The sequence below is a fragment of the Lemur catta genome, chromosome 2, assembly GCF_020740605.2.
Source record: "Lemur catta isolate mLemCat1 chromosome 2, mLemCat1.pri, whole genome shotgun sequence".
Taxonomy (NCBI): Eukaryota; Metazoa; Chordata; class Mammalia; order Primates; family Lemuridae; genus Lemur; species Lemur catta.
In genome coordinates, this window is record NC_059129.1 from 115,058,876 (window position 1) to 115,084,904 (window position 26,029).

At 38.4% G+C, this 26,029-nt stretch overlaps 1 long non-coding RNA gene across 1 annotated transcript in view; it reads left to right on the forward strand.

Annotated features, from left to right (window-relative positions):
* The window catches only part of LOC123632237, a 62,188-nt gene extending 36,995 nt beyond the window's left edge, over nt 1–25,193 (forward strand). Inside the window, exon 3 of the long non-coding RNA XR_006733307.1 lies at nt 24,980–25,193. This is a non-coding gene — a long non-coding RNA (uncharacterized LOC123632237). The remainder of the gene's footprint in view (nt 1–24,979) is intronic.
* Nucleotides 25,194–26,029: the final 836 nt, after the last annotated feature.

Sequence of the window (26,029 nt, forward strand, 5' to 3'; positions counted from 1 at the left end):
TGGGGTTCATCCAGTCCCTCAGGGAGAGCAATTGGAAAGGTCCAGGTAGTTTGTCAGGACCTCAGCCTGGAAGCACAGGGATATAGCCTCTTGGGGGATTAAGCTGTTAGCAGGAAGCTGAGGTTGAGCTACAGCTGTGAAGAACGGACCAACATGCAGGTGGGGTTGAGGGTGGATTGTGACTCAGTGGGCATGTCCTCACTCATGGAGCTGGCATTTGGCTCCACCTGTAGACAGAGGGAAGACTCCTAATGTTCTCCCTGTAGAAGGCTTCCCTGAAGGAAGGGTCTATGAATTATCTCATGAAATCTAGGCTCTGATTTCATATAGATCAAATTTGTGGAAAGCAATACATATTTACATTTTGTTTGTTCCTGAATATAAGAATATAAAACACATTTATTTATTTTTAACAAGATTTCATTTTTTCTGTCTTTCTTTTGGTCTTCCCCCATTATTTAAAAACTTTAGCTTTCATTAAGACTATTAGATTTCTATCCAGTTCTTTTTTTTATTGAAACCTAATGACAAAAATATAATCCCATCACTTGACCAAATTGGATCAGATATGCTTTTCTGCATATTGTTTATTTATTATACAACTTCCTATGCCTTTTTAAATAACACATGTTTTATGGGGTCTTTCTCCTGTGACTCATTTTTGGAGCCGATCCGAGGAGTTATTCTCCAGACGTGGCACCATTGACCCTCATTTGAAACTACATTTTTTATTTATTTTTAAAAAGATATTTCATTCACAGAATCCCCACTGAGCTTTTTATTGTGAAAAATTAGGGCCCGTAAATCATCCCCCTCAGAACACTATAAATTTTATACAATTGAAACATTCCATGGACTGAGCTTGGCACTTTGATGAAATCACTCCTTTGCTTCTCATAATTTATGAGCTTTCCCCATTCTCCTCCCTCCTGCTCCATCATCACCTTGCCCTCCCAGCAAGAGAGGGGGTGGTATCTTGCCTTTAAATTGCTCGCTGGGGTTTATTGAGTATAATTTGTGAGTGAATTTATATGAGCCTGCAATATTGCAACTTATCCAAAATTATGAACAATAAAACTTTTCATTTTCTCCTGGCAGGCAGTAGGGATGTGGCTTGATCATGCAGGAGGGAGCCCGGCATGGTGCACTGGGGAAGAACAAAGTCCCTGGGAGCCAGGTGACATGGGTTAGAGCCTTGGCTCTCCCAGTCATTTCCTGTGAGACTGAAGCCTCAGTGTCTTCATTTGTAGACTCCAATAATGGGCGATCTTTAAGACCTTTTCAGCTCTTCCGCATTCTGATGGTTCTTGGCTTGTTGCTTCTTTTAAAGGGTAATTATGAAAACCAACATGGTATAGTTCAAAGGTTTGATTTTGGATGCAGGTGGTTAACTCTTGTTTTTTAGGGAAAAGAAGAGAAGAGAGTTAGGAGAAAGCATAAGAGTAGCAAAGCACAAAGCACTCCTGCTTCTTATCTGCAGGTTTGCACTGGATCATAAGGTCCTTGAAACCAGGGACTGTGTCTTATTTAACTTGGAAGCCCTGGATCCCAGTAGAGAACCTGATACCTGGGTTTCTGATAAAAGCATTGAATAAATACAGAAAATCCAAAGGTGGGTTACCCCCATAAATTCAAGTGCCTGAACAGTGCCAGGTACATGGTAGGTGCTCAATACTATTTGTTGAATTTCCAGCAAATGGGCTCATTGCCATCACTGGGATCTTGGAGTTTCCCTGTGTTTACTCCCAGTCCATGTGACAACTTTATTTTTTTCTGACTAGGTCTCTGAATGGGTATTCTAAGAAATTGCTAGCTTTTTTGGTATCACTAGTACTCACACTCTTGGGAAGTGTTTTGCTGCTAGAGAAATAGGCTAGAATTACAAGATAGGGGTGATATGGTGAAGTGGTTGAGCTTGAGCTCTGGAGCGAGACTTGGGACAAAATATGGGCTCTACAATGTATAAGCGATGTGACCTTGGGTGAAAAATGTTCCCCTCTGCTAAGTTCTACCCTCCTTCCCTGTAGAGTGGGGGATAATAAGTGTACCTATCTCTTAGGGTTGGAGTGAGAACTCAAAGCATCCATCCAGGTCAGGGACCTAGGCCAGTGCTTGCATATAGTACATATTCAATAAATGTTGGCTATGACTTGAGTTTAATTATTATTAGTAGTATTGGTATATACATCAGTAATTGCTATAGTTTTTACTTTTGTGTTAAAATTCAGATTCCGTTGGGGAAATGAGATTATTGTCTGATGTAAAATTTATTGTAGTATTAACTTCACCATTTCTTTAGCTTTTCAGGGTGTATTTTGAGATTCTTGTATTAAAAGAAAAGAGTACCACTAATACTTATTAAAAGAACCTCACTATTTTGAATAGAGAATATTGCTTGGATTTTTATTTACTTCTAAGTGTAGTTTTCGTGATTCCAGGCTTTTAGGAAAGAATGAGAATACAGTGCTGTTTAAGAAGTGTCTGGTATTTATTTTTTTCCATAAGATGGAAAATTTCTGTCCTGATAGTTGTTGGTTATGACTTTGCCTACATGCAATTATAACACACAACTGTTTTAAGAATATTACTAGGTTCAGAATGCAAAACAGTCTGAAATACTTGAAAATCAAGGTGAAGTCAATTCTTTTTTCTTTGACCTGCTTGCAGAATACCCAGACAAGGTAAGAACTGGAATATATGTCTTAGAACTGTTTGCCCCTTAAATATTAAAAATGTAAAATAAGTGAAGGAGTTTGGGGTGACAGAGGATCTAAAGTGATGGCCACCCAGCCCTTGCAAGTAAAATATGGCTCACTTGATGACATTTCAGTGCTAAATCACTGCACTGCACACAAGTTTGCGGCTGAGGGGGTTGCACAAAAACATTCCTTCAGGACCATTTAAAAAGGCTAAATAAGCAAAGAATCCTGTGTGACAATGCTCAGAATATCAAAGGAGCGGTTCAGGTACACATATTATGGCCCGTGGCTCCAGCCCAATAACCTTTTCCTTGTAGAGATAGATTCCCTGGACAGAAAACAAATCTCTTTCCAAGTTAGAGAACTTTATCAGATTTATCTCTCATTGTCAGATCAGCATACAGGAAACAAATGAAGTCTGCAGCATGATTCAAATCAGAAGGAGAGCAATTTACAGTGCTCACTGGCTTCTCATAAACCTCATTAATGTTTGGCATGGGGTGCCAAGGAGTCATAAAGAATCATCCTGCTGAACATTTATATCTGCTTAGTCTCTTATTATATGTCTTCAACACAGCTTAAATAATGGCCGCCAGAGCATCTCGTGAGCAGAAAATGAGAAAGTAACACATGTTTTTGTCTCAAGATCAAATATTCTTTCCTATCTTTTTTAAGTCTCCCACTGGGAGGCAAAGTACTATTTTTTGGTTTCCTTTATCCTTAAACTGTTGCCTGAAATTTCCACTTTGTTTTAGATTTGTCACAGCCCTAAAATGGAATTAAGTTACTTATTTATGCTCATGTCTTCTATTATATTGGATTTGGGGCATTTCTTAATTCAGTCATGGCTATACAGTTGCTCAAATTCAATTTCTTTTTGAATTCTGGCCCATTGTGCCCTAGTGATGTGAACGCATTATGGATAATGCTAACCTACTTATTTGTGAGGTTCTCAGTGTATTTGACCTAATAATACTAATAGGTGACAGTTGTTGAACACTTACTAGGCATAGGGAACCTTACGTTTATATTTAATTTCATCATGATAACAATCACATGAGGTATGTACTATTAATCAGCTTCATTTTAGAGATGAAAAAACAGTTCCCCTGAAACACACTGCTGCTTCTGCTGCTAAACAGAAGAGTTGGGAATTGCATCCTGACAGCGTATTCTTTCCTGCACTGCACTCCCTCTCTAGACTGTTAATTTATAGTTCACTGAATGTAATGTCCTAGAAAATACGAGTATAACAAAGAGAGAAGAAAGGAAGAGCATGGGAAGAAAGAGGTTAAATGTAGAAAGATGGACAATATGGGATTCTACCAACAGTGGGGCTGTTCTTGTTGAATTGAATTGGCTTCTCAGGTACCTAATGGATAGTGACATGGGTGGGCCATCCAATCATTTTGATAAATAGGAAAGGACAGTCTTTCACTATAGAAGATAAATTTTTTTGTAATTTTTTATTCTGAAATAATTTTACATTCTCAAAAAAGTTACAAGTACAAAGAACTCCCGTATCCTTTCACCCAGAATTCCTCAATTGTTAACATTTTACCATATTTGTTTTTATCATTTTCTCGCTCTATGGATAATTATAATAATTATTTTTGAACCATCAGGGAATAATTTGCCAACGTAATATTCCTTTACCCTTAAATACTTATGTAACCACATTATAATTATTATAATCAGGAAATTAACACTGATTCAATGCTCTTGTCTAATCTATAGACTTTATATTTTATCATTTGTCCCACTGAAAATATTTTGGGAAGTGATGTTTGGGGACCAATCTAGGCTCACATGTTGCATTTTGTTATCATGTCTCTTTGGTATCTTTTAGTTTTGAGCAGTTCCTCTTTCTTTTTTTCTGTTTTGACATTTTAAAAAAAGAGTATAAGTCATTTGTTTTGTAGACTATCTCTCAGTTTGAGCTTGTCTGATGTTCATTCATGATTGGATTGAAGTTATACACTTTGGGCAGGAATAACACTGAAGCGATGTTGTGTTCTTCTCAATGCCTCATATCAGGAGGCCCCTGATGCTAATTTATCCCATTACTGGGGATGTTAACAAGTTTCTCTATTGTAAAGTTACACTTTTTTCCGGTGGATTAAAGTTAAAATTTGATTTAGATACCAGTTTCCTGGGAATTTGGTTCAAATCAGATCCATCACTTAAGCAGCATTGGGTATTCTGAAAAAGCTAGCTTTCTGATCTGTAAGTCTCAGGATCAGTCTGTGGAAAGTGGTGATTCAACTGAGATATTCCCTTAGGCAGAATTAAGGTAAATCCTATCCCCATCATCATAATCTCCAAATTGTGATTCTGTTTATACTTAGAAAAGTATCTTGGCATTTGGTGAATCTGTAATGATATAAATGGAATATCAAAATATTTACATGTCAAAACAAAAAATGATTTTTATGATAGACTCAGATTATGGGTGAACAAGAGCCATTTCTAGAGCAATTGCTCTTGGGGTGGAAAAGGATGATGTGGTCAAATTAGTTCTGTGCTGGAGGAGGTGGGTGGCCTCCTATCTAATAAAGAGGCCAATTCACTGCAGCAGGATTGGACCAAGTGGGAAGGGCTGGTATCTAAAACTGCACCTTGTCCTAGAGTGAAGGAAGCTCAGTTTTGCAGAATATTATTTTCCACAAATAAAGCAATAAATAATAGTGCTATTTCAGAACAGTTGGTGATTGCATTAAATGAGGGAAGAAGTGAGTGTCCAGAGCACAGGTAGTTCAGGCCACCAGCAGCCCACCAGTATATGTGTGTGTGTGCGTGTGTGTATGATAGAGAGAGAGAGAGTATGTGTGCTTGTGTGTCTCATGGGGAAATGGGGAGGGTGAGTAGGTAGGGTGGTGTCGAGAGAGAGAGAGAGAGAGAGAGAGAGAGAGAGAGAGAGAGAGAGGAAAATTAGAAGAGGAAAGACAGGTGAGGACCCAGTCATAAAGGGCTTAGGCACTAAGCATACATAAGAAATAGAGACTCCAGCTTCCCAGAACAAACCAGAAGATGACAAAATCAGAGTATGAGACCAGGTCTGGGCTGGCACGAAGCATGCCTTGAAGGAGGCTCCATGGATGGTGCTAGAGAACTAGTTACTTTTAGCCTAAAGTCTGAACTGGTCTGAGAGACTGAGGAAGAGAATTAGAATTCCAGCTGGGGGAGAAGCAGGACACAGAGCCTACGGACCAAGCCTGATGGTCCGACAAGCTCATGCTGTTAAAGCTCTCAGACTCATACCCAGCAATTATGCAGGAAACAGTTGTACTCACCTCATCCAAGCCACCTGAAAGATGCATTATTACTGGGGTTATGGAGGGTCATTTTATGAAGTTTTCTCTTTCAAGGTTATTCTTCAATCATATATCTATCACTTATGCACTGCTGTTGGAGATGAGAAACACATAGCCTGATTTGGTCTGGGCTCCATACCCTTCTAAGACATATCTTAAGGCTGAGAAATATGGTCTCCTTTCAATACCTGTGAATTGGGTGACAGTAGATGCAGAGAATCAGAATGTTCAGTGAAATGTGTATTCATTATAAAGTGTCAGAGTGAAATTATTTTAGAAAATAATTGCTTTAAAAAATCATCACCCACTCTTGCCCTCTGTAATTCTCTGTGCACTTTCAACTTTCTTTATTTCAATCCCTTTCTTTTTCCCTGACATATCCTATCCACTTAATTTAAGGAATGTTCTTAGCAACCACAGCAATGAGATGTTGTATGAATATACAATAGGGCATAATGGAAATGCTTCCTATGGTAACAGAAACCATAGAAACATTCTATGCCTGTGCGCTTGTGTGTGTTTACACGCACATGTACATACAAAGCTGCTTTGGGGTCAAAGCTTTGCAGAGTTCATATAACTGAGAAAATGAAGTGTTTCACTGTAATCACATTGCCCTTTGGGTCTACTGTTGTTGTCATCATGATTAACATTTATTGCATGCCTATAGTCCTCTGAACAGACCCTGGAACTAGATATCAACTCTATTTAGTGGATTTATGCTTGAAGTTAGATAGCAAGACCACAAAATGCAAATGATGAGAATACTTCCAAAACAGAAATACTAAGTAATGCATTCCCAGAAAAATCAAGTAAGGAGAAAATGAGTTTGACCCAGGCAGTTAGGAATGAGGGACGTGTGAGGAAGCTTCCATGTCTAGATTAGGGATGGTTTTTAGCCATTTCCAAGAACCATGGGAGGGACTATGGAGGCTGTATGATCTAACACTTTAATCCTCTTCTGCCATGGCTCAGACCCCATGGGGTGGAATCTTGATGAGGAGACTCCCTGTCTTGAATAATAATAACAAGCTGTCTTCTCTATAGGCAGATTTTCAGGTGGAAATCTTACTCTACCACTTGCATGACTAGTGAAACAAATAATTATGTCCTCAAGCTGCACAGGAAACCCTGGAAGGATATTTTTTAAGGATGTAAAGATTATTAAAAATAAAGATATAATTTCAGAGGATAAGTTTGTTTCTCCTTTAAAATGTGCCTGAGATTGTCTTTTTTTTTTCTACTTCAGACACCCCCCACTTTTTAATATTAAAAGTCTCTTAATAACAAAGGTAAACTGCATGTTATTTATGGAAACTGTATAACATTAACTTTGCTAATTACATGGTTACTCACTTTCCCAGGACCAGATCACCTCTTATTTGTTTCCAACTGCTATGGCCTCCATGTGTTTTAAAGTAAGACAGAAATAATAAACTGCAGGTTTCCAGGGTAATCACATGTTATTTCTGCAGTTTACACAGGGAATTTACCATCTGGGTTTGAAGGGCACACGTTCTAAGACAGAGTAGAGTTAGTAGGGCTTTCCCTGCCTATATAGGCATTGATTCTATGGGGAAATTTCCAGATGGAGTTTTGGGGCCAAAAGTTAGATGCCTGGCACAACAACTTGCCACTTAAGTGAAATTTTCTCTGCCTTTTCTGCAAATAACTTCTCTGCCTCTTGGTTCTCTCTATATAAATTGGGGATAATTATGCCCAATTCCTAGCATGGCTCTGAGTCTTAAGTGAGGTGGTACTTGACATAGGGTAAGGTGTTAATGAATGGTGGTTCTTAGTTTCTTTCTACTCCATTTTAGCCTCTTCTAGACTCCTGAGGACCAAGTTGAGAAAGCATAAAAGATAGAGTGAAGACGAACCAACTCCAAATCCAGAAAAAGAAGCCCAAACTGGGCTATATTCTGCAAAGGGGATTTGCTGTCCAATGGGATCTATTTGCTCAGCTTTAACCCTCCCTCCCATCTCTCCTTGGTTAGTAACCTGGTGCCACTGACTGCCTGTTACAGAGTCTGAGCTACCTGTTCAGCGATGCATGTCTGTGGATCCCAGCACTGAGCTTGAATAAACCCCCACCTCAGTCAGTAACCTTTCACTAATGTCTGCCAGGAATGGCAGGAATGGTTCAGTCTTTCTAGATCTGGGAAATAATTCCTGTAGTTACATCAACTGCTTGGATCTTTGGATCTATACATTCTTTCTGTCTCTTCTTTTGTGAAGGGTTTTCTACTTGAATGCTGTTTCATCTCAAACAGCCAGTTCCGTTTTGACATGGTGGAGATATGAAGCTTCCTTCCACTGACACAACTTGGCCAGATGCCAGCCAAGAGTACCTCCAGGATATTTGGGCTATAGGAAAAGTTACAGACAGCCTGGCCTTGCCCTCTGCAATGATCAGTCATAGTAATAACAATCGCTGGGTGTACAATTGGTTGTCTGAAAATGTGAACCTTATTAATTACCCTGCATTTCTGCTTGGCTGCTAACAACTGTAGACCCTATTTCTTGGCATTCCCTCATATGTTGTTTCTACCACAAATCCCCTACAGATCTTTAACTGCCGACTTTCCTCTACTTCATTGTATTTCTTTCAGCCACTGGCTTTTACTGTCATTTTTCACCAAACCAGAGTTTTAATATCCTTTTCAGTTGTAAGGAAAAGGAACCTGGTCTCCTTGAATCAGTTTCTCCCCATGTCTTCTGGTTTCTTATGTCTGTGATAGCCTAGATAACCTATTACTAAGTCAAGTTGTGGGTTTCTAAACTATCAGATCAATTCAATAGGCTCTGTTTGAGCCTGATGTGGCCAGGCCCTAGTTGGCACTGGAGACACAGGTGAACTACCCCCCTGCCCTTCAGGTGCTCCCATTCCAACTGGGAAGCTAGGCATGAAGCAAACACTCATGATGTGCTAAGTGCTTTCACTAAAAGCATAAACAAAGCGACTTTTGGGGGTGTGATGTTGCCTCCATGTTGACCCGAAACAAGCTGTAGTATTTTGACTTCTAGAGTAACTACGTGTCTCTGTGTGTCTGAGCAGTCGGGTTTATTAATGGAGCTCTCTTCTACTCTTGGAGTCTCTATTTGGATGATAAATTGTATGGTCTCCCTATTTATAAACCAAAAACCAATCTATGAGGCTAGTTCAATTTGGGGACAATTATGTTCCTATTTATCAAGAATTCTTGAATTGCCTGGCTTTACATCAGCAGTTGAGGCAGTGGGGTTCATCTGGTTCATCTTTTTCACCAACAGTAATACTTACACTTTTGCAAATTACTTCAAATGTCCAGTGATAAATGTAAGGTGTTTTTCAGTGAATAATTTCAATAATAGTATGAGTCTTTAAAAGCACTTTTTTCTCACAGATTTGAATTTAAAATAACTCCTGCAGTGCACATATAGGAATAACATTCATCGGGCATCGGGCAGATGGGAGGGGGGAGGAGGGGATGGGTATATATGTACATAATTAGTGCTATGCGCACTGTGGGGGGATGGACATGCTTGAAGCTCTGATGGGGGAGAGGGGAGGGCAAGGGCAATATACATAACTTAAACATTTGTATCCCCATAATATGCTGAAATAAAAAAAAATAGAACTAGAAAAAAAAATAACTCCTGGAGCGTTGACTAATATCAATATCTGTAAAAAGGATCCAAACCTATGCTTTATTATTCTAAATCCCCTGTACCATTCTGACTTAGGATAGTGGATGCTAAGGAGAATTGCTTGCAACTATTCCTCATAGTTTAACTTTAATGTAAAGTTGAAAGCAATTTTGGTCATGGAAAAATCTAGATGTGACTTCTAAGTGATTTCAATGACATAAGTTCAAGTTAGTATATTCACGAGAGACTGCATTGATTCTATAGCCAAACTAGAATTCAGTTATTCATTCCTTCATCCATCCACTGAATGGATAAATTCCACACTTACTGAGCGCTATGTGTCAGCCAGTCTACTAGGCACTTGGGATACAGTGATGACCTATGCAGACGTAGCTCTGCCCATGTAGAGCTTACAGAGTAGAGCTTCAGAAAGTGATTTTAATTTTATCCACCTGTGTTGTGTCTTTTCTCTAAATCCTTAGTACCCAAAGTATGGTCTCAATTCCTGCAGTATCAATATCACTGGGGAGCCTGTTATAAATGGAGAATGGTGGCCCACTCTAGACCTATGAATTAGCATCTGCATTTTCAAAAGATCTTCAGATGTTCTGAGCAGACTCTTTTTCAGTAGGTCTGGGATCTTCACCTCTAACAAGTTCCAGATGATGCTGATGCTGCTAGTCTACAGATCACACTTTGAAGGGCGAGGGACTGCTGGACCAATGTTTTACAAACTGTGGGTTGCAGTCTGCTAGTGGGTCATGAATCAATATCATGGGTTATGACCAGCACATTGAAAACTATTTTTGAATAGGACAGACTAGAAAAAAAATCAGAGTGCACATGTTATGATGAAAGTATTATTTCATGAAACTTGAATCAGCTTTATATATACACACACAGACACACACAGACACATGCAGATATATATGTACTGAGTCTAGATGAAAATATATTTCTTAATATGGGTATCAGGTGATAACAGCCTGAAAATTATTGTTTTAGACAAGCTTATATAGGCACAGGATGAAATCCTCAGAGGTGACTCCAGTCTAGAATAGAGGGCTCAGACCAAAGGGATTTTGTTAATATTAGCACCATCCAGAATCCTAATGAAGACTTCCCGGAAAAAGTAGAACAGTGGTGCTAAGATCATCTTCTATCAGTGGTGTCAATTTCTGTGCTGACTAGATCATGAGATACTCATGATTAGTGGCATGTACCAGCTGACATTAGGTTTTTGCATAACCCAACATTTTGGACTCCTTGAAGGTGGGCCCTATGTGTTACCCCTAGAGGCTAAAACACTGTTGCCCCATAGCAGGAGTTTGCACAGTGTACTGTGACTTCTCATAACTTTCATACTACTCGAGGTACCTTATGTTGCAATTGAGGTTTTTCCACTGGAAACCATGTCTTACTCATTTTTGTTTTTTTTTTTAGGGACTAATTCAATACTTAGAATATGGCAGATATGCAGCAAATTCATTCATTTTCTCTGTTATTCTGCAAAGTTATTCTCTCAGCTGTGCTTTAGAAGGCACACAGGTGAACAGGCCTGATAAAGAGCAAATCTGCCCAAAACAAACTCTACTCTGGCCCAAATGGTATCAAATCTACAGAGCTGGAAGGTAGAAACAAGTCACCCTGGGCACCAAGTTTTGTGCTGCATTGTTTAACTTTCCATTTCCCTTGCTTAAATTTTAGTTTCTCTCTTAAAATTATGTTTCTACCCTTAGCATTCCCACCTCCAAACATTTTCTGCTGCATGTCTGTTTCTTCCAGATACTGTGCTCCCTAAATCACTAAGGGGCTGTTCTAACTGCCTAAACACCCACCTCCCAGCCACCCTTCAGGAGGATGTCAACTGTATTTCTGCACAGTGAGGGTTCCTCATGGCAGAGGGCCTCCTTCCTTACCATCCCACTTCTCAACTTCTGTCTCTTCCACGATTGCTAACGCTGGGCAGCTGTGTTCAGTATTATCTGCTTTCCCTGTGGTTCTCCACTATGCCTTCACATTATAATCACCTGAGGAGATTTTAATATCTCGCATGGTCAGGTTGTACTCCTCATCAATGAAGCCAAACTTTCTGGGGGTGGGACATAGGTATTAGTTTTTAAGCTTCTCAGATGATTCTGGTGAGAAGTGAAGATTGTGGACAACTGCTTAGGCAGAGAATGCAGCCACTTGATGTGTGAAGTTTAGGAAATGTCTTCAGCCCTCAAAATACATTCATATCTCTTCTAGTCCATGTTTGCCCTGCCCAAATCTGCAAATATTTACATTGCTGTTTAATCTAGGGCAAAAGAGTTAAAATGTACATGTTACCCAAGAGGAAAAATCATTAGACCATTACTTGATGTATCACCTGTGTGGTTGTTAAGCTATTGTTTCTACTTCAGAAACACTTTTCTGTATTCTACTTTGTGATTCTGGGCTGGGGCTCTCCAGATGACCATTCTTCTTAGCCATCTGCCTCTTAGGAAGAACTAGACGAGGACCCCAAGCCTGCAGGAGGGAGCATTCCTGTAATGCTTCCTGTTCCATCAGTGACTTTTCACACTGGAGTGGCAGGGCAGTTTCTAGATTCTTTGAGTACTTCCAGTATCAGTCTTACTGCACCCCCTGAGAGGTACCAACAGCAATGAAGTGTGGGTCCCAGGTCTGGGCTCCTCCAAGGTTCTGGATTGCCATAATCTTTTGTGCTTATTACCTGTGTTATCTTAGTGTCTTTTGTTTTTTTAATTTCTAACACTTGTCCAAGCAGTTTCCTATCTTAAATTAGTATGTGGGGATATCTGTTCTTCTCCTCTTTGACCGGACCTGACTAATATAATGCCGTACTTCAAATTAGTCTTCAGATTATCTGTAACAAGGTGGGCTTTCTAGGAAGGCAAAGAACAAGAAAGCTCAGGTATCTGGTCTCCATTTGGAGCTATGGGAGTGTGCTGAAAATCTTCCAAGTGGACAAGGGTTAGGAAAAGATGATTGAATGAAGAGGTGGACAGGCATAGGTGATAAAAGTACATCAGATGCAAACTTTATTACTTGCATAATTTTGCTAGGTCTGTCTTAGCTGAGAAACTCTGAGAGTATGAATCAGAGATAAATGGTAAGCAAGAAAGAATCCATAGTAATTCATTTATTAATAATACAAACCTTCTGGTCACCATCCCCCCCTCTTCCTATAAGCCCATAGGTTGTAATTTTTTTCTGCACTTGGTGGCCCTGCCTTTAATAATACTATAGTACCATTGGTTAATCTTCTTTTAGGTGTAGGATTCAGTACTTCTACTGCCAAGAGTGGTACACCTGAGACCATCTTGTTCTTATATAACTTGTAAATCCATGTGGATATAAGTCTCATTAAGATAACAATTTAGGTTCTGCTTTCTCAGAGTTGTCCACTTTGGCCAGCAGTATTTTAGCTCTAAAAATAAGGGTGGTTGCATTTGGTACAAGTGTCCCTACCACATATAACATATTTAACTTTACAAACAGTTTTATATACGTGATGAGTTGATCAATGTATTGTAATGAGTAGACTTTGGGCATTCATGAGAGAGCATTAAATTCACACACGATTTTCCTAGACTTCTTCACTGTCTTGACGTTTTACTATTATGAATTTTCTTTTTGGGGTTATTTTGTGCTAAAAATAAAAAAAGTTTTTAGTCACCTCCTGAGAATGTATACATATACAACAATATAAAGAAAAACTACCCCTTGCTAAGATGCCATACCTAGGACCAATCCCTATTCTAGGGGTTCAACCCCAGTCCATGATTCAAGTTGGTGTGCCAAACAATTACAAAGGTGGACTTTTGGGAGTTACTTTTACACATTTGATTTTTGTATCCTTGTTAAAGAAATGAGTTATTAGCCAGTATATTTAGGAGACATTTCATACTTTCTGGATCTTCTCCTATGAATTCTATATCTCCTGGTCTCCAATCAGACCTTTAGTTCTTGCTTCTGATACCTATAATAAACTCTAAAAAAATTTTAGTCCTAGAATCTGTGGAATTGGCTGAGCGATACTGCAGCCCTCTCTTCTTAGTTCAAAAAATCTCACCTGCTTTTCTTTGATAAGTCTGTTTCTCTGTGGGATTTGTTTCTCTATGGAATCAATATTATCTATGTGTTAGAAGGGATGTTTCATGCCCTCTTTGACAGGGAGAGGCACTTCCTGTTTGTCATCTCAAAATGGCTTCCTATTGTATGAGAACAATCAGGGAGCAATCATCCTTCTCTTACCTGGAACTGGTAGGTTAAACCATATTGGGAATATTGTCTGGTTTACTCTTATGTTGATTATATTAGTTGGATTGAGTGCATTTGTGTGATCTAGACTTTCAACTGAAACTTTCATTCTGACCCATGATTATTCAGTGGGACCCCAGATCCATTCACTAACTTAAAAGGAATATGGATGGATAACTGTAACCTTGCCATGTGACTGGGGGGAAAAATGGCAATGGAACCTTCAAAATGTATGTCACCAGAAAGCACTGAATAGCAGAAATATCACTGTAAATGGAGTCAGAAAATGTGAATTCTAGTCAAAGCACTACCACTTATCAACTGTATGACTGTGGGCATGTCACATTACCTTACTGAACCTTAGTTTCCTCTTCTATAATGCAAAGCATAAGTTACTGATATAATATGCATTTTGTTACCTTACAGACAAAGAACTCTTAAAAGAGTCTGGAATTTTCCCCAACTCTTCTGTTCAGGTTGACTTTCTGGAAAAAGTGCTTTATTCTCAGGGGATTTGATTATTGAGTTATCTTTATATTCTGCTGCTGTCAGTAGATTTGCCATAAATGTTTCCTGAGAATCTCTCTCTTGAAGAGATTCAGGCCCCAGTTAAGTTCATCCCAATTAAAAATAGAACCCTGAGATGCAGCAGCTGTAGCACCTCTTAAACCTCTTCAAATAACATTAAACGATTAAGTGCCTGCTACTGTGGAGATAGTGTCCACAAAACCAGCAGCAGGCCCTCTCAGAAAACGATAACACTCTAAGTGGCTGTCAGTCCTTAGTAATTTCTAGTAGTTCTGGGGATGTTGCCTTATCTTCTAAGAGTTCTAAAAGTTCCTGGGGAAAAAAATTGCATATTCTTCATTTAAAAAACAATCCCCCTTCCCACAGCAACCAGAAAATCCTCCAAAACAATACCAAACAGGCATGAACAATCCTAGTGAAGTCTGTCATCTGTATGAGATAGTTATAATTCCCTAATGTTTCTGTCTGGCAGATTTGGGGTAAAGGGCTGATGAAATGATACAGTTTTGAAAATGAGCATTAATTCCTAGAGAATCAGTCTTCTCTTGTTATTTCTTGAATAAATGTCTAGCTTGCAAATATACGACGCGAGAATTGAATTCAGCTCTCATGGATTGTTTTACAACTTTATTTCTTATTTTCCTTTGATTTTTTAAGGAGAATTTAAAAAAAAAACTTTCTTTATCCTCTCCATAACAGAAATTTTGACTATTATGAAATTACCAAGTGAAAAATTACAGAAGTCACTAAAGCTCAGAGGAAGATCTCTTTATCATATTTTAACAGCTATTCACTGTGGAGACATTTCTTTTCCTCTTTCTTAAAGCTAAATTACATGTATCACCATTCATTAATAAGCAGAATGACAACTATTTAGGCTAACAAATCTCTTTTATAAACATTTCCTTAGCTAGGTAGGATTTTTATATACTTTCCCAAAGGGCCAAGTTGATAGACATGGACTTTTGCTTTATTTCCACAGAGCTCTGGATCCAAATCCCTGGGTCAAATTATATGCCATTCACTTCCTAGTTTTAGCCCTGTGATCCCTCTAAAGACTGGACCAAGAGAGGCCTTTGTGATGAGACTTTTAGCACAGCCATTAGTCACTAGATAAACATGTGAGCAGGGGCCATTTGCAAAGTGAAAGCTCCCCAAACAGAGACTTGTCCTTTACAGCAAAGAGCAGGTCCATTTTTCATTTAAAGCTCATAGTTACCTATGGGATATGATTTGAGAAATCTTGAACCTTTTGTCCCAAATACTTTTTCTGTTGAGGTCTACATTTCATAGTGTTTTGCTCCTGTGGTTTAAATCTGGCCTCTCTAGGCCATTTTCTTTAAAAAATGGCCACACCCCTGGGAAAGATTCTGTTGCCTTATTGTGCTAGACTTTATAAGATTCTTCCTTTTTGACAAAAGAAATAGACTAGGACAAGAAAATTGGGTGGCTGGCAGGGAAAAGGTGTTGAAAGGAGAGAACTGATGCATGGCATGGAAGGTGAAGTGCTAGTGGGCCAGAGTGAGTCAGCCTGTTCTCTATTAGATGCACTGAATTTAGGAGTGAGGATTCAATATGGCTGTGTACTTTTGGAATACTCCCATGAGCATCCTGTAAAATATAAATTGAGAATGGCTTTCTGGAAAAACAAATTGGGAATTTTTGTCAAGGGGATAAAGGAAATACATATACTTAAAACCAATAATTTGAATCATGGGAGTTTATCCTAAAAAAATAATCAACAATGAACAAATTTCAACTCAAAGATGTTCATTGGGACATTATTTATAGCAGCAAAAATATTAGAACAAGTTAAATGTTTATTAATAGGGGAATGAATACTATAGAAATGAATTTATGCGATGTGACTAAAACTATACATAAAATATGCTAATAATATGATCTTAAGCATATAAAATACATGTGAATAGATAAAAGAAAGGGATTTTAATAGTGGTTATCCATGGATGGTTGTTATCTTTCTTTATTCCTTTTTGCATTTTATAAATTTTTCACAATGGTAATTTATTGTTTTTAGATACAAAAAGTGTTATTAAAAATTCATTCAAGAGCAAATGTTTGTGTCAATGTTATAAACCTAAAATATGGGTGTCCTCTAAGGATGTTGACTATTGCTATGTAGCAATTTCCCAGTGCATAATTAAAGATCTGTCAGATTTTCCCTTATGTATGGGTTCTTTATGTTCAAGGGCTGTAACTCTACATAAAATGTCTACATAGGATGAAATTTGGCACCTATTGCCTGATTTTGGATAGTATCGCAGCTTGCTGTGGCCAAATTTGAGATAAAAACAAGTTGGATGGAGGTTAGCATTAAGAGATATTTTCTAAGCTTTCCCCCTAGAACTGGACAATGGCAGAAATATACTTGAAGCAAAGGAAGCCTGTGAAATAAGTCTCTCTCAGCCCAAAGGTATATTTAACAGTTTCATCTATTCACTGGACATGGACCTGGGTCATCAAACTTTTTTCCTGGGTTTGGTTTCTTCACATGTTTCAGACACATCAAGATCTCAGACAAGATCAGGCGCATTCAGGATGGTGTGGCCATAGACTAGATTGTCAATTTCTCATGCACAAGGCTTGCAGTGTCTTACCCACCTTTATATTCCTCATGCTTTGCCAATCTAGCCAGAATTAAATTTATTTATTTAATGAGTCAGGTGGCAGTTTGGCTGCCCAGATCTGACTTCTTCCTCATGTCATGTAATTTAGATATGGTACCCATATCTCAGCTCTAAAAATCACTACAAGTAAGTATGACAATGAATTTTTCAAAACTTCTGCATGAAATATCTTTCTAGAGTAAACAATCAGGAAAGTGAAAACATAGAGCACAGAGCTACAAACTTATCAGGACTCTCTATTATGGTTGACTTAACTTTAGTGGAGTGGAAGAACAAGCTAGGCTTTAGTGTTATGAAGAACTGGGTTTGAACTTAACCTTGACAATTATTGGCAGTGGGATTTTGGGTTAATGATCTGTCTTCTTCATACCTCAGTTTCTTATTCACAAAATATGAGATCAGTTAATTAATGGCTGTCTCCTAGTGCTGTTGTGAGGTTTATATGAAATGATGTGTGCAAGCACTTGGTGCAGTGCACACGGATGTCTCTATGGTCATGAGGACAGAGGGTCCATCATGTCCAAGACAATTTATGTCCTCTTGGAAAGTCAGAGCTATGCCCCCTAGACATTGCAGGGTAGTTAATTCCTGGGTCTGTTACTCTGAAATCACTAATTTATTTCCATAGCATACCCCTCCTCCCTATAAATAGCTCCTTTGAAAATTTTAAGGGAATATTGAATAAATTTCTTTAGTAAAAGGCCATTTGGCTATAAGTGTATAACCTATGAATCTTTTACATAATCAAGACATAATTCACTAATATCGTGGGATCCAGAACTAAACCACTTGGCTTAAAAATCCTGCTGCTAGACTCAATCTCTGTGTTTCTGAGGTTTCTTATCTAGAATGTGCTATGATAATAATAATATTTTCCTTGCAGACTTGCTTTGAGGATCAAATGAGCTAATGTCTACCAAGCACTTCCAACAGTGCCTGGCATATACTAAGCAATAAAAGCTAGCAATTCCCAATAAATTGATTTAAAAGCTGGAGTCCTTAAAGGACAAAGTTGAGCCAAAATATTCCAATAACTAAATGAAGCTTCTGTTATAGAGCTGCAGCCATCTTTTGTGGAGAGGAAGTGAGTGTATGATTTGGAGATTTGTACCTCACAGTGGTTTGGATTTGTTAATAGCACTACTCAAAGGAACATGGTGCGCTAAAAAAGTTGCCAGACGCCGAAAGAGATAAGGAGCGCTGTGTGAGTAGCAACAGACTTGAAGACTCCTAGAAAATAGACAAAGGAAGTGATGGCTCTGCTAAGAAATCTTGTTCTTCAACCTGACCCCACTGGATTATTTTTTGGACATTGCTGACCATATAAATAAACACAGGAACTTCCTGATAGTGGAATATCTTTATTTTCTGATGTAATTCCTATCTCTATTCACAATATGAGTATTTAATACAATAGAAATGAACTGGCATGCTTGAGTGTATAACCAAATAATCAGATTTTCTGATGTTAATAAATAAAGGAAATGTATAATTTGCTCTGGTTACCTGATCTATATTTTATGACTAAGTTATTCTGACATTTCAGGGACTTTCTTCTGGTACCTATTTTCATATATTGGATCTCTTCTACTGATTTATTAGGTTTTTTTGTTGTTCTTTTTCTTTCTCTTCTATTTTCTATCTCTTGTCTTTTGCCCTTCTTTGAATTTTTTAAAAATCTTTTAATCTTCTAATCTTTTGAATGAATATTTATTTCCACTCTCATAGCTTTTAGTGTGTAATTTAATAAGATAACTCATTTAGTTTTTAAGTTTTTTTCTGCTCCCTGTACTGTTTTCTCTGAGTTTCTTTCTGGTTTTTTGGTGTGTTTGTTTTTTTGATTTTAGGTTCTGCATTTTGTGTTAAGGGACTTCCTCAAATGTCTGGTGAATTTAGGCTGTCCATTCGTAATTATAAGTGATGCACTAAAAAGGTGTTGGCAATGTGCTTCACAGGAGATTAAGAGAAGAATAAACCAGATTTCTCATGAGAAGGGGTCCCCAAAATGTCTGAGTCTTAGTTCTTTCCTCTTGGGTCCATCTGTTTCTCTGGAGGAATTTTGCACTAAGAGGTATAAGATTGGATGCCAGTATTCTCAGAGCTGAATGTGGGCATGGAATGGGGGGGGAGCGCCTCATTATTCAGCACACAGACTTTCACTTCATTGTCTTCTTTTTTCAGTACAGGTGTTGCAGATTGCAATAACAGCACCAATTCTTCGCTGCTCTTTGTGTTTACGTGCTTGGCTGTCTGGCTGCAATTCTTCTCACTGAACAGTTGGAGTCTCTTTCTCTACGCCTAAGTCTGGCCTGGCTTGTGACTTACTTTGGACAATAGAACATGACAGAATTAAAAGTGTATCACTTCCAAGCTTAGGCCTAAAAAAGCTTTGCACATTTTTGCCTGTTCTCTCATGCCTGTCACCAGTGTGAGAACATTTTGAGCTCTCCTGCCAGAAGATGAGAGACTTTTGGACCAAGTCACCCTTGCCACCCTAGCCAAAGCCAACCTAGATCAGCCAACCAATTTCTCAGCATTTGGGCATGTCCAGCCAAGATCAGTCTTCTAGCCAACCTCTAGCTACTACCGTATTCATAAGCAGTACACTTTTATTATTGAATGCCACTGTGGTTATGTGGTTGGTTGTTACAAAGCATTATTGCCATAACAGATAATTACAGGGTTTCATTCTCATCCTCAGGGCTACAAATCTCTTTAGAAATTAACCTCCTGTCTTCTGCCCACATTGGGGAGGAGAAATAACCAAGCTGTGTGGGGTGGGAAGGGATTGAGACATCAAACTGCCCCTTATACTAATCTTCAACCAATTATTTTCTGAGCCATACGCTGGACCCCACACTCAGAGGTCTCTTTGTTGCGACAATTCCTGAGCTTTTTCAGGGCTCTGTGGTATAAGTGGGGCTTGCTTCTTTTTGAATCTCCCTCTGCAGGTACCAGGTTTTGACCTTCTCCTGCTGGCTAAGTCTATGCCCAGCCACTTTCTAGTTTCTGAGGTTTTTTGCTCACTTTTCTTTATGTTGTTATTCTCCTTGGTTCCCTTTGTACTTGGGGTTTGGGCCCTTTAATTTGTTTCTTCTCATATAGAGAGATTTTAGGAGGAAGTGAGGACAAATGTGTGCTTTAATGTTTCATGGTTAGCCAGAAACATCTCCAGTCTTTAATTTTTCTCCCTGATTCCAAGTCTTTTTTTTTTTCCCCTGTGAATGTTCATATGGTAGGTGTGACTTACTTCAGGGTGTTAAGTGATATGATTATAAATATCTATCTGAATAATTTACTATAGTAATAATTGGTTCCTCTATCAATGCTTTCTTCTTTCTTGAAGATCATGTATTAATTCATTTCATGGATATTTCCCAAAGGTCTACTGTGGGACACATACTGGTGAAACAGTGGGGAACACAATAGTCACAGTTCTTCTCCTAAAGAAACCCACAATACAGTGGTCTACCAGTAGTCTCCCCTAAGCACTTCTTTTTGCCTAGTCTTAGTAGATATTATTAAGAGTAGAATCACATAGTTGTCAATTTAAATATTGGGCAGTAACTTATCCCTCTTTAGGTTTTGGGATCTTCGGTGTAGTGTGAAGTACTAAAAAAAAATCAGAATATTTTGTCTGATTTCAAAATAAAAGCCTCACTCTTCTTTTTCCCTAATGCACATGGAAGTACATTCCAATTTCTAGCTGCTTTTGAAAAATCAAAAGACACTGCAACATTGGGCCACTTTCTACATGACATTGAGCGGAACTCAGTAGGGGCCAACCTCTTTCAATGGGCATGGTCTGTGTCATTTCCCAGGGGCCCCACCACTTCCCATTATGGCAGATCTGGCTGTTTTATACATTTATTATACTTTACCTGTCTGGCCTCTGTGGGCATTTAGATTTTCTCTCTGCTCTAGAGATTAGAAAATTGGAGTGTCATTTAAAAAATATACCTAAGAGAATATTTGGTTAATCTGTAGCTTTCAAAGACGTGAGACATTCTCTTACTTTCCTCAGATATTATTGATCAGATATCTGTAAATATGAATGTATTTACTCATATATACACTAATATATTTTAAATATATCTTATTATTTTGTTTCACCAGGACTTGTTAATGACTGGGTTACAGATTCTGAACTAGCTTTAGCCTTCTTAGGTATTTCATTCTGTGAAATCCTTTATCAACCTGATTTCTGGCTCTTTGTGCCAAATCACTGTACGCAACTGCTCTGGTCTACAGCCTCTGCCCTGTTTCTGCTTTAATCTAGTCTCCACACAGTTCTGAACCCGTGGCTCCATGTGTCATGCTCTCCCTCAGAAACAGTCTTCATGTTTGCTCTCCCTGATATTTTGACTGTGGGCATCCCTTAAAGATCCCAGTCCGGCTCATTCTTCTAGTTGCACATGCCTCCCGTTAACTTTGGTGGTTCAACAGAACTGTGCCCTGCCCCTGCACCTCTGTATGTTCTTGGCTGGTCAAGTCCTGCCTACCCTACCCTTCCCAAGATCAAAAAAGAAGTCTCAGATATCCTGTAACCCTAAGGTCCTGTGATAGTTATCAAATTGAGAAGAACTCTTGAGATATTACAATTGATTGGAACACTTGAACTCTCCACCTATGGAAACCTATGAACAGGGATTGATTTTTGTCTCCTCCTTAGGAGAAAAAGAAATCTTTCTTCTTCAGCTACTACCTGGTACTCTTGTATTTTCCCAATTTCTTCAAGGGACATGGGATTAATAAAAAGCAAAAGTAATCCTAGGGTGTTGTGGTAGGAGGACAATATTAGAAGAAGAATGTTGACAGCTGGTCTTCTCTGTAGTGTTTGGTGCACTTCTGAGCATTGTGTTTTGACCTGTACCCCACCAAAGGAGGGAGATGCAGATAAAGTAGGGGATGCCATAAGGAAAACCTTCAGGATAGATTATAGGAACCCAAAGGGAATCCATGTGAGGTGTGGTTGGGGAGTCTGGGAGGAGTACATTTATAGAAGAGCAGACGTGGAGGTGTTTTGAGTTTGGGTAAGGAACATAGCTGTCATCAGAACTATCAAATTGTCATGTTTAAGACAAAATAGATGACTCCAAAGGATTGAAGTTGGCTCAATACATAGGACCCCAGAAATATATATTTGGGTTGGTTTTTTTTCTTTTTCTTTTTTTTTAATTAAAAGAAGAGCAGTTTAAATCTGAAATTTTCTGTCCAAGGAGACTCTATACAACCAAGCATAAAGTGGATGACCACTTGGTGGGGATATTGTAGAAGGGATTGACTCATTGACAGGATGATTGGACGAAATGAACTTTAAGACTTCCCTCTATCCTAAGATTCTAGAGTATATGAAAATTGTCATGACAGGAGATTCCTGCATATTTTAGAAATTAAAATCATAGCATTGTGCATATTCTATACATCCTAGGAATGAATTTAATTCTGCATATAATAGTGCTAATAATGAAATATTAATATGTGGATATGTTCTGCTTATGGCTTACTCATGTAGGCAAATTATATCTCTTTATTGGTGAACAAGTGCCACTACACATTGGCGGAAAAAACGTGGCTGCTTTTTCCATAAATTAATTACTCAGGGGTCAGTTAAGATAAGAACATAAATGTCAGCTCATAACATATGTCACCTAATTCTTAGTCCCAATTTCTGGGTGAAAAATAATATTTCTTTATTTTCCCTCTTCCTTTCCTTCTTCCAAATTAGTAGAGAAAATATATAAATGCTCCTTTTGTATTATCACATAGAGTTAAGAATATGCTAAATCTGGAAAATTCCATTAGGAGGACTTACAATTGAATAATTCAGCCTCATTTCTTTCACATGGGATAAAACTCAACTATATTAATTTTTCTCCCCAGAGCCTTCCCTAATAGTCTCAATCTGAGTTCTTCCCACTTTCTCCCATGTCCCTGGACCACTTACCATGTTTTGACTAGAGCATGGTTATTTGTAAACATGTCTGTTTCCCCAGTGGATGGCAAAAACGAATCTGTCTTGTACACTTTTGTAATCCCCACAGTACCTATTGCCTTTTCCTGCATGGAGTGATTCTCAGTAGATGTTTGTGGTTTGAAATGTTTTCAAACCTACAAAAAGCTCATTCGCTTATTCACCACATATTCAGGCCAGCAGTTAATATGATAGCACTCATGAAATATCCCACATGAGACTGGAATGAACTTGCTTTGGAAGTTATTGATCACCACTATGGTGTGTGAGGAAGGACAAACCTAATGGCTCTGAATACATAGGAGAATGGCAGAAAATAAAGTCCACCTGAAAGGTGGTTTTTTTTTGTTTGTTTGCACAGGTTTTAAGTGGGGAGGGCTTTTTCCTTATGTTTTGGCGCCATTGTTTCCAGAGCTTATGTGGAGTTATAAAAGAGGACAGGACACCTCAGTCTAGTCCTAGCTCTACCACTAACTAGCAATGTGGTATTGAGCCAAGCACCGAACATTTTTGGTCTTAGCTTCCATATCTATAAAATGAGCTTCCTCATCTATAACATAAAATTAACTGGATTTTTAACCCCTACCAGTTGTAAGATTTCTTGACAGTAAATTGAGAGATTTCCCCTATCTTTGACATTGTCCCCTTTCTCTCCACTCCTCACAATGTGTGCCACTTCAAATAAATTCGTTGGCCTCTGTGTGGCTTAGCTTCCTAACTTATAAAATGGGGGATACCTATTTCTTAGTGTTGTGATCAGGATTAAAAGAGTTACTGCATGTGAAGTGTTGGAACAGTGTCTGATGTGGAATAAGCACTAACTTAATATTTTCTCTTTTATTTGCTACTTTGCTGAAAATATGTTAGTCTATCTCCAATTATTAAAATTATAAATTGATTCCTAACATGGTGCCTGGCATGGGGAGTGCACCCAACAGGGGTACTAAATCTATTTCATAGCATTCCTCTTTCAAGTAGCATTAAATAAAGTTATACATCCATTTGTGCTTAGAATGTTTGTGATCATTCACTCACTCTGGTCCACAATTTTCTACCTTTATCCCCTACCCTGTGTTGCTCAGCATGTTATTTTTATACAACTGATCTTTGGTCAGAACACATTATCCTGTGTTCTGGAACCACACAGAGACTTTGGTCATTGCCATTTCCATGCTCATAGAACTTATCAGTGGCATGAATGGGGACAACTAGTACATAGACATGATGTCTTTGGGATATCTCAGTCTAATAATCTAATGGAAGGCCCAGCATGAGAATACCCCATCTTCCAGAGCCTTCATTTTGGTGTGGGGCTTGATGAATGTTAGTTACACTGGCATAACTGGAAGTTCCATCAGTTTAGTTCAATACATTAGAAGTTTAATTAAATCTATGGGGCATTTGATCTGTGGTAAACTTTGTTCTAGTTTTGTGTATGTGAGAAAATATATCCCACATGGGAGAGAGAAAGATATGAAGGAAATAACAGCAGGATCTTTAGTCTCAAGGAGTTTGCACTCTTATTTAAGGTGAGCTCTAGATATCTGGGAACAATATGCATTGGAAGATAATAACTGACACCTACCAAGAAATTCATTGCATACAAAATCCTTTTATATATGTAATATCCTTTAATCACTCATCACTATTATTTGATTTAAGAGTCAACTGAGTTTCAGAAAAGTTAAAGAACTTGCCAGCAGGTTTTTCAGCCAGAATGTGAAGCCAGAAGGGTCTTCTGACTTTAGGGTGTGTGCTCCAATGTGTTTAGAGAGAAGACTGTGATAACATGTCTCTGCCAAAGAAACTTTGGGTAAAATGCAGAGATTCCTTGTATTTTCACTGGTTTTATTGTTAGTCTGCAGTACACTTCGATTCTCCTAAGTGGTCCATAATTTTCCAACTTTGAATTTTTGACAGAGTCATGATTTAAAGCTTCAAGCATATGATTATGAGATGGTGATTCTCAACATTTACCACAACCTCCCAGCAAACCACACAACAGCCAACTCTCAAGATTTCTTCCAGGAGGGCAGAAGGATTTTTCTCCCCACATGCCATCCAACTCCATGGGAAAACATTAGCACTGACAAATGACCCTGGATGAACACTTGAATCTGAGGTGAATATGAACTTTTGCTTCTCCATACAAGGAAGCAACCATCAGAGTATTCTCCATGAACAAGTTTGAAGGACATCATCTGAATAATTTTGGTCATTATTAGCCTTCAGGAGAATTTCTGTAATTGCTAAGAATGCAATGGGAAATGTTATTGCTTGGAGTCAAGTCTATTTATATTGATATTTATAGATATTTATGTTTATTTTCTTTGGCAGATGAGGACAAACACATTTTTGAAAAACACTTTGTGGAAAAACAAAACAGAATATATTTTAAAAAATCTACCACAGAAAGTATAATAATAGCTTCCATGTCTGAAGACAACAGACAGGCATAAAATATAAGAGAATTATTTTATCCTGGACAAGAGAATTGCTGTTACAGCAGATTTTGACCCTGTCACAGTCTGGATAACTCTTAGGTTTAAAACTTCCACCCCTACAGACCTCAGTCCACAGAGGAGATAACTGATCTGGGGCTTAGCAGTATTGGCAGGGTGGTGCATTTATGGGACTTAGCTATAGAGTGTTTGCTCCCTAAGGAGAGAACTGCAGGAATTTTAAGAACTTGCATCAATTCCCCTGTGTAGAAGCAGTATGTCTAAGTATATTTCAAGTAAATCCTCAACTCAACACATAAAGCTGAAGTTACGCCACGCCTTTAAAAGGAAATTAGAGCACGGGAACAAGGCCAGGCTGACCCTCCTGGAGACAAATCCCTCGTTCATCTCTTCAATTGCCCTGTCAGTCCTTGAGTATGTTAACTTCCCTCCCACCCACTCCACTACCACATCAGTTTTAGGCTCTTGATTTTTTCCTTTAGGCCCCTAACAGCATGTAGCAATATAT